Raw genomic sequence first — 9,658 nt, 5'->3', positions numbered from 1 at the left:
TTTTTTTGGTACCGGGGATTGAACTCGGGTCCTTGTGCTTGCGAGGCAGGCAGTGGAACCACTGAACTAAATCCCCAGCCCTGAATGGATTTTCTGAAGAGGTAAGACCTGGGTGTGGGTGGCATGAACCAACAGGCATGTAGCTAGAGTAGAATAAAAAGGAAAAGAAGATGGAAGGCTCGCTGCTGTTTCTTTGGAGGCCCTCCATTCTTGGCACAACACCATGAGCTATATTGTGGTTGGAGAAAATATTTAAAATTCAAAAAACAGTTTTATATTATCCCAGGATTTGGCCTTTAGTAATTATAGCTAACACATAAAATAAATGCATGTGTATTAAGGGTTGGTCAGAAATGGGCAAGGATAGCTAGGAAATACTTCTGGAACTCCATCTGTGTTATTTAATACCTTGCTTCTTTGGGACCTCTTGAGCTATTCTAGGGGAATATATCCATCCCCCTTTAACTTCTCAAAGCTGCAACTGCTGCTCTTTCTACACAAGACAGGCAGACAAACACAGGGGTATGTCTCTGGGACCAGCCCAGATAAGAACACAATGATTTCACTTAAGAGGATGAGTTTAGGAATCAAGAGACTCAGAATCACTGCTATGGTCATCTACTGTCAGGATTGCTTTTAAGGATTTAATTAGAGTCAGGTAGTTAGCTCAGATATGCTAGTCTTCTAAAAGTAGCCATTATCATGGTCATTTGCTTAATTTCATTATAGGGGTTTAGTATATACATACTCCTTGATTTAGAGATATGCTGCAGTAAGTTCATCATAAACTGAAAATGTCATTGTTGAAAATGAAATTATTGTGTTCTTTTTTATGGCTTGTGTGTTGAAGTCACCCCAAAGCCTCAGGCTTTTATCAGAGGTGGCTGAATCTAGAGTGTATGATTGATAGAAGGTGGGGCTAAGCCTGAGGGCATTAGGAATAAGACCCTGAGTGTTACTTGCTCTAAGTAATCTGAATAAGATAACCAGGGAAGAAAGATGTTGTTGAGGTTCCTTGTTGCTTTTGTCTTTTCCTGTCTTCCACCAACCAACAAGAACTGTTGCCCGTCTGACACCCTGCCTTGGAACCAGCCAATTATGGACTGCAACTTCTACAAACTGTAAGCTAAGTAAACTTTTTCCCCTTTTAATTTGAGTGTCAGGTATTTTGTCTCAGCAGCAAGAACAGTAGATAATACAGGTCTGTAGAAGTGATGGTATTACAGACAGCTAAGTTAGATAGAAATTAATAGGCAGTCAAGAGAGGGACTGGGTCCTCAAAGGAATCAGTGCGAAAGATGCAGACATCAAAATTGTGGCTGGAGGCAAATCTAAAGAGGGGCAGGCCTCAAGGTAGAGACCAACACCGAAGCCTGGGAGCCTCCCTAGAGATAAATAGCAATTTGAGATTATATTGCAATTAGCACCATCAGGTCCAGTGAGCTCAGCTATGCATCAGAGGCATGGGTAGGTGGTGACCAGAACATCCAAATCCATACTCCCACCACTTTTCAAGAATGTCTGTGTTCTTTCTATAGCAAGAAATTACAGATAAGATAAAGTTAATGATGCTCACCATGTATACCCTTGCTACGTGCCTTGTTTCCCTGTTGGATCAGTATTAACTAAGCGACTATAGTCCAGGAGCTGTTCTTATTAATTCCAGTAAAACTCTCCTAACCTCCTCCTTTGGTTTGTGACTTCATACCTGGATGTTGTGAGACCATAAACTCAGGAAATATGATATCTGACATTTAGGTAGTCTTTTTTTTTCTTTCCCCATAACGGTATAGTTGTCTCACTGAAATCATTAGAAGAGTTTGTTTTTGTTTCATGGAACCTCTAGAGTATTTGAACTAGATTCTGGATTGTTACTCATTGAGGTAATCCAGAATTTGTCATCTCTTGTTTGTTGGTTGCTTAAGCCTTTTGTTTTTGTTTTTTCAAAATAACTATAGACAAGTTCACAGCTGGAAAAGATTGTGACACCTTTTATATCTGGCTTCATTTTATGGGGCATTATTTTCCAAATGGAGCCTTCTATTCCTTCCTTGATTTGTTCAGCAGTGAGAAGATGGCTTGGTCTCTTATTAGAGACAGCTCTTTAATATGGATTCTGAACTTCTAAATGGCTTACAGCTCAGTGCTTTCAGGTATGTCTAAGGACTCAGAGATGATGGGACAGGTTTTTGAAAGTTTACCTTTTGTAGGGAATCAGAAAATGGTAATGTGCTTTTCTTTCCAATCCTGAAAATCTTTTTCCTTTCCAATTGATGGATCCCGAACCCTTATAAAAAGAATGCTTATCTAAAAGTATATTGAAGACAAGAGGCACTTGCTTTTTTCTCCCAGAAATGGGAAGAGATGTCAGAAAGTACTCTCCGAGATGTGTAGAATCCTCAATAGGCATTCTTTTATAAACCACATATCCCAATCCTGGGTGAGAGGGGATTCAGAAATCATGCTTGTCCAGGAAGACACAGTATAAGGATGTGGCCTATCCATTGACTTGAGGAAGGATCTCTCTCTCCCATGCGATCAGCAGGAGAAACATCCTGAGGCACCTGTGCAGTGAACTGATCTCTGGTTGACACCAGAGAAAGCTATCTCCAAAGCACATAAATTATGCGCCCTAAGCATCCCTCCCACCCTGTTAAAAAATAGTTGTTCAGTTCCTTTGATCATTGGTTTTTCTTTTTCATAATGCTTCCCTTCTTAAACAGAGGGGTTACAGGGGGTATCAATTGTAGCTTCTGTCTTTTCAGTCACATTTTACCAAGGACCCCCCCCCACACAAGAAAGCTTTTAGTCTTAATGGTTTTTCTGCCCTCGGGGTAACAGGAGTTGGGAAATAGTAAGGAGACCCATAGATAAAGTTCCTATGCCTTGCCTAGAGAGTTACTGTTGGATCAGGCACTGTTTTATCTCTTCTCCACTGCCCTTCCCCAAAGAATTAATGTAGTTGGCAACAGTTTGTCCAGGGCACATCTCTTCCCTGTGGCTGCCACCTTCTAGGACTCTAGAGTGACCAGGTTTCCAGCATGATGAGTTTCCCCCTCCTTGTGACCCTTCCTTGTCTGGCTTGGGACTGTCCCTTACTAGTTGTTATATGACTCCAGAGTGAAGTTGGCCTTCACTTTCACAGGTTTGAAATACCACTCAGTTTGAAGGGTACTCCACAGGATGCAAATGTCTTGTGTCACCCCAAAGGACTCTTTTGTGGGAGAATAAAACATCTCCATATGGCCTACACCTTGCATTTCCTATTCCTTCTGATTTACCCCAGGGCTGTATTCTTAAAAACTGGTCTAGATAGATTGTCAAACTCTCAGCAAATGAATAAGAAAGTTTTAGTTCTGATTTTTCTTTCTGCCCTTATGATAAGATCAGAAACTGGGAAACATCTCCATTTCCTTCTCACCTTCCCCTTTGCCTCAGAAATGCCCCTTGGACAGGGCAGCCTGATTTTTTTTTCTGGGTACTGGGGATCAAACTCAGGACCTTGCGCTTTCAAGGCAGGCATGGAGTCACTGAGCTAAATCCCCAGCCCAGCCTGACTGGTTTTAAGGTAGAGCCATTGGGAGCACAAGTGATTATTTTAATAAAATAAAGCAATTTTAGGGATTTTTATGGGCTTGATAACATCTTTAAACAAAACAAATGTTAAAGGAGCTGATAGTCACAGTCCCTAGTCTCCAGAGGACTTCCTCTCATTATAAATGCTTTCCAGAACGAGTCACCAGGCTGGTAAAAGTTCTATACTCAGTGATATGCTGAGGGCTAAAAAAGACAAAACCTACAGCTAATATGGGCTAAGGTGTCACAAGATCATGAGGAAGGTGTGCAAGTGCAGGTAAGAGTGGATTGTCTAATTCTGGACACTTTATTGAACACCTCTAGCTTGCCACCACTGGCACTGGATGGGTTAGATCTAAGGGACACTTTAGGTAAAATGACAGAACAAGCAAGGATGGGCAGGAATGCATCCTCTTCCTTATTTTTCTTTTCAAAATGGAAAAGCACTGCTTTAGGCAGATACCAGATACCTGCAGCAGGGTTGGTTGGGGCTGTGATCGGCCTCCAATTCACCTCACACTTTGGAATACCTACATAGTAGTCCTTTGAATCTCAGGAAAAAATGTCACCTAGTCTTTCTACACCCATACTTTGCCTGAGCATTTCCTAAAAAAAAAAAAATGTTGTAAAAGAGAAATTACAGCATTGCACCTTTTACAGTTTGTCACTTTGAGGGAATATTTACACCAATAGCTGTGGCTATCAGAGAAACAGTTTAGTATAGTAACTCTAATATAGAGTGTCCTAAGGAGCCTGTACTGTAGTGATAGCTATTACCTAACCTTCCTTTTTCTTTCTTTTATTGAGTTTATTGGTACATTTTAGGGATACAGTACAGTTACATCCATTATTGGGATCTTGTACCTCTACATGATAGGTCTTGGTTCTCATTTTTTCTCCTTGTCCCTGCCCTCCCTTCACCCCCTCCCCTCCCCATTTACAAACACTTTATTTCCATTTTTTCATTTTTTCATATTTTTCCCCTTATTACCTTTCCTCTACCCTTCCCACTTCTTAAAACAGTTCTTCCTTTCAGGCATGTAAAAAGTTTCTTCTCTGGCCCTCTCTGATATGTTAATTTATTACAAGAGATCTCTGTTACGATTCACCTAAAAAGCACTAATTGAAGACCCATAGGAAAAGCTCTAACTAACTAGTCTATTTGTAGTTAGAACTCTAAATTGTTGTTGTTCTTTGTTTGTTTGTTTGTTTTTTGGTACTGGGGATCGAACTCTGGACCTTGTGCTTCTGAAGCAGGTACAGTGCCACTGAGCTAAATTCCTGGCCCTATAGTTAGAATTCTAAACTATAAAAAAGTTATTGTAGCTCCATTTGGTCAATACATTTAAGAGTGCACTAAGATTTAAAAGTAATTGTTTTGTGTATTTTATATTTTTGCCCATTTGCCTGTTTAATTTATGTTAATAACTGGTTAAATTACCTATGTTTGCTTCATTAAACATTTTTGAGCTCATATTAATTTTATTTTCCCTTTTATTTTTGCCCTTATAAACTTCTGGCTCATTTTGGGCTTTCTATAGAAAGCCAGATCAATAACTTTTCAGGGTAAGCAAACTCATTTAATACACTACTATATGAGGGCTGGTAGGCTCCAGGCTTACATAGGACTTACAAATAAGTCCTTGAAGTTTGATTACATGAAAGTTATATATGATTAGGTCAATGTGTATGTTTCTATGTGTCAATTTTCAAGTATATGTTCTAATTTAGTTGGCATGTAGATAAACAGGAACTCATAATATTAGCCTAAATGTTTGTTATTCATATGGCTTATTAGTAGGCTGACTTAAATTGGTTAAGAGTAAAGATGTCTTTCAAATTGGTGACATGTTTCCATCCAGGTTATTAGCCAATTAGATAATATAAAAAATAATAAAATAAATACAATAACATAAAAAATAAATAATAATAAAATTTCCAATCTTCTAAAGACAGGGTCTGGACTTGTCTCCCTCCTCAAAATCTGACTTTACATTTTGGTTCTTATGTTTAGATCAATCATGCTTAATCTATTAGTAAAATTTGTTTGTTTATTCTAACTTAGAGGCTGTCAAACTCCAAACGATCTAATAAACGAAAACGATGATAAATGTACCAGATTCCTTTTACCAGAGTCCACTAGATCAACCTTCTGAAATGAGTCCATTACTGATAAATCCCAACATGACTTCTATCCAAGACAATTTAGATTAGCTATGTGGAGAAAATCTCTGGTTTTTGTCTCCCCTAAACCCACCCTTCTCAACTTAAAACAGCTAGATTTGCTCTTTGCTCCCTGTCTCCTAGTGGCAATTAGGGAGACCTCTTCAGAGGGCTAATATTGTAGATAATTAAGTTAGTTAAAAATGAATAGACAGAGAGATTAGGCCCTTGAGGGAGTGAGTGCAGAAGATGAAAACACATCAAAATTGCAGCTGGAGGTGAATCTGAAGAGGCGCAGGCCAACAGACAGTCCTGGGAGCCCCTTTAGAGAAAAACAGCAACTTGAGATTATATTGTAATTAGTGCCATCCGGTCCAATAAGCCCTGATAAGCATCAGAGGCATAGGTTGGTGACCAGAACATCTAAACCCACATTCCATTGCCTTTCCAAGAATGCCTTTGTCTTTTTACAGTTAGAAGTTATAGATAAGCAAACATTAATGATGCTCATGATATACCTTTGCTAATTTCGTCATTTCCCTATTGGATCAATATTAGTTAAGTGACTATACTTGCAATCCTATTGGTTGATTTTAGTTTGACCCACACTGTGACTTTTCTGCACAAAATACTCTTGACAAGAGACTTAGTGGCAACCCACTTTGGACCCCGCTTATAATTCTAGGAGCTAGTTGTATTCTTCTTAATTCTAATAAAACTCTCCTAATCTCCTTCTTTGGTTTGCAAATTCATTCCTGAATGTTGTGAGACTATAGGCTCGACACATCAGATGTTCAAAGGGTTGGGAATTAATTTCCCCACAATAATAGAATATAAAAATACAAAGCAATATTCAAAAAATGCTGACAATACAGTCCACTGTAGACTACTGACTTTTTTCCCCATGACACTCTGGCTGATTTGAGCTGTGGTTTGCAATCACTGCCCAGCATTAAACCAGGATGTTGTATGGCATATCAGAAGTCTGGGAAAAGATACAACTTAAAAGGCTGGATTTTACTGAATACTCATGATATTGTAGTATCATAAATTTGGAAAACTGTTAAGTCAAGCCATCGCAAGTTGAGGACCATCTGTAAGTAGTTCTTTTCCAACACTAGAAAGTGTGTTTTGAAATTTAAAATGTTATGGCTACCAAGCGAGAAACAAAATAAACTCTACTCTGTATTCTCAGTTTAACATAATTTAACATAAAATGTTTTATGATATACTTAGGAATCTTAGTTTCTGTTATGTGGATCATAGTGGCTCTAGCGTTGGATTCAGCTGTGTTGATTCTCACTTCAACTGCCTGTCTAGCAGAGCCTTCACCCTGTTGAATATTTTGGAGGTTGCACTGCCTTCCTGGGGCTCAAATAGTATCACAGGTAGACTGCTCAGGTCTCCTGTATCTCTCATATTAACCGAAGTTATCAAAAAAAGGGGCAGGAATCAAAGCAATAAAATGGCAAAAGTGTAAGGAAATTTTCCTGTTTAACCAAAGTTTAATAGGTATGTCACTCTGAAACACAGGAATGAGGTGAAATCTCATTTTCGAGTTTATTTTCCCTCATGTTCTTATAATGTGATACAGTTATGCTAATTAGTTCATGCTCAAATAATGTCCCTCAGGAAAATTACAAATTAGAGACAAAACAGAATGGAAATGATAATTGCTTTATGTCTACTACTGGTCAGACTCTATGTAGCAGCATGTTTCATTTTCTGTTTGAATCCTCACATAAGTTCTTGGGTAGGGCACTGTCTTCTAAATATATGTAATTTTTCAGCGGAATTTCAGTCACAGTCTACATGCTGCCTCACAGTCTGCTAATACAAAATATGCTTCATTGCTTTGTTTGTTCACTTCTTATAGTTGCCTGGAAAAAATGTAGGCTATTTGGAAACCGCCATCTTGTGACCAGAACCAGAACTGCCACCACCATGTCCTGTGGGAGAAGGGTGGGAACTTCATCTTGCCAGCCAGCAGCTTTCTCAAGCTTCTATAATACACCATACTTCAACTCAGAGCTTTGTTATGCATTACATAAAAAATGGTACCCAAGTGTTTTCAGTTGCAATGGTCTGATTATAAAAAAAATTGCATGCTTACTAAAAATTGAAAATATGAGCAAGAAAATAAATGCACAGTTTTGGAAAGTCAAAATTATTATTTTCTGCATATCTTTTCATCTTTCCCCTTAACAGATATGTGTGTATGTACGCCATTTCAAAGAAACTTTTTTACCCTACTCAGCCTCACAGTTTGAACATTTTTCCATATTAATAAGTATTTTCAATGGGATCCTTTAATGAATCAATTCAAATACAATGTCATCTTAACTTTGCAGCATTTTATCTTAATCTTTTTTCTGATTGTTAGAAAGTTACTAAATATATACAAAAGATTATTTTTAAATGGAGATAGCAAAGCCATCAGGTTACACATCATTTTTAAAAATGTGGCTATACGTACTTTATTAATAGTTTTTCTTTCAGTGAAATAATTTGCTACTTGCCCTTGTGCAATTTGCTTTTTTTCACCTAATACTACTTGAAAGGGAACTTTTCAATTCACTACAAGTTCATATTTTTTTCAACTATGTAAACATTGCTTTGTTTGGCAGTATCATTCCATCTATTACCTTTGTCAAAATAAACCAAATACTGTTTTGATCTCATTTTTAAACGCAGACTATGTAGGAGAGCCATGGTTCTAGTTGACCACAGCTGTACCTGTGGTCGAAAGGATGAGTGGCATGGAACACACACGTAGGCAGTAGGAAACACTGCAACCGGGATACCCAATCACAAGATCTAGGAATAACTTAATAATCAGCAAAAGCCAAGGAGAGTATGAAAGCATGCTTGTGTGGGTCTATGACCATTCACATGTTTTCAACAAAATGGGTATGCTGTTTAACACCACTTCCCTCTTCTAATTTTAAAAAAAGATCATATCATAGGAGGATCAATTCTAAAAATTGTGAATCCAGTTTAAAAGTGATTTTAAAATAACAGTAATTTGAACAACAGGAAATGCTGGCTTTTAACAAGGAATCTAGATACTCAGAAATGCTGATTGTGGACAGGGAGTCTAGTTCCCCCATAAGGTAAACATCTATTTTTATTTAGAAGAGTTATTTCTCAACAACATACCTGAATCGCTTTTCATGGTCGTGTACCTTTATATTTGTGTTTGCGTCGATTGCTTTACATATTTACATCTTTCCATCAGTTATTTTGGGTAGAATATAATGTTTAAACAAAATATAATAAAAGCTGTACTGAGGATAGAAACATGGAATGCCATGTAAAAAATTAACAAGAAAAGCATGCCTCACTTAAGTCTTAATTTAGAATCTGTAAGCTGATCACCTATTCCCACGCTGTGGACTTTAAAAATGTCAGGAGAAACAAAAATTCCAGAGGATTTATTCTGTCCCAGTAACAGCAATTCGACCAAAATCATGTTCCATTCCCCCTCTCCCGGGCAACAATCTCCATCTTTTTTAGCTTAACCCCACGGCCGGCCCGAAGAAATTCCCAGAAAATAAGTAGCTTTAAGACAGCCTTTACCTTGAAGCTTCTCTTCAGCTGCAGCCTTGTGAAATGCAGCCTCTCCCCAAAACTGGCCCGGCACGGCTTACTTCCCAGCTGTTCGCAAAAGGCTCCACCCTCTCCAGGGAAGGGGAAAGCAAGGAGCCTTTCTCTCAATTACAGCGGAGAGAATTGCCAAGTTAAACTGCAATTCATTTTTAAGGCACTAAGAAGCAGAACAGCAACACTATCCTTTAATTTATATTCAATCCTTTAGATGAGCGATTTTCAAAACAAAAGTAGAAATGCCACTATCGTATAAGAGACTTGGTTACGATTATCTAGTTAAGATTATCTAGTTAAGACTGTCTATATCATA

The 9,658-nt window shown here is 38.1% G+C and overlaps 1 protein-coding gene across 3 annotated transcripts in view; it reads right to left on the bottom strand.

The window, feature by feature from the left end:
- Pwwp3b (PWWP domain containing 3B) overlaps positions 1-9,658 on the bottom strand; it is a 29,506-nt gene that overhangs the window by 13,417 nt on the left and 6,431 nt on the right. Inside the window, exon 1 of one of the 3 annotated variants that reach the window (XM_010645007.3) lies at positions 9,319-9,415. The exons of the other annotated variants lie outside the window; for them this stretch is intronic. The gene's annotated coding sequence lies outside the window, so the exon portion shown is untranslated. Of the gene's footprint in view, positions 1-9,318; positions 9,416-9,658 lie in introns of those variants that run through there. 3 annotated transcript variants of the gene reach the window in all.

This window comes from Fukomys damarensis, unplaced genomic scaffold (assembly GCF_012274545.1).
Source record: "Fukomys damarensis isolate Sample0158 unplaced genomic scaffold, DMR_v1.0_HiC HiC_scaffold_39, whole genome shotgun sequence".
NCBI classification, from domain to species: Eukaryota; Metazoa; Chordata; class Mammalia; order Rodentia; family Bathyergidae; genus Fukomys; species Fukomys damarensis.
The sequence above is the reverse complement of the archived record's forward strand: the minus strand, read 5'-3'. Positions and strand labels throughout refer to the sequence as shown.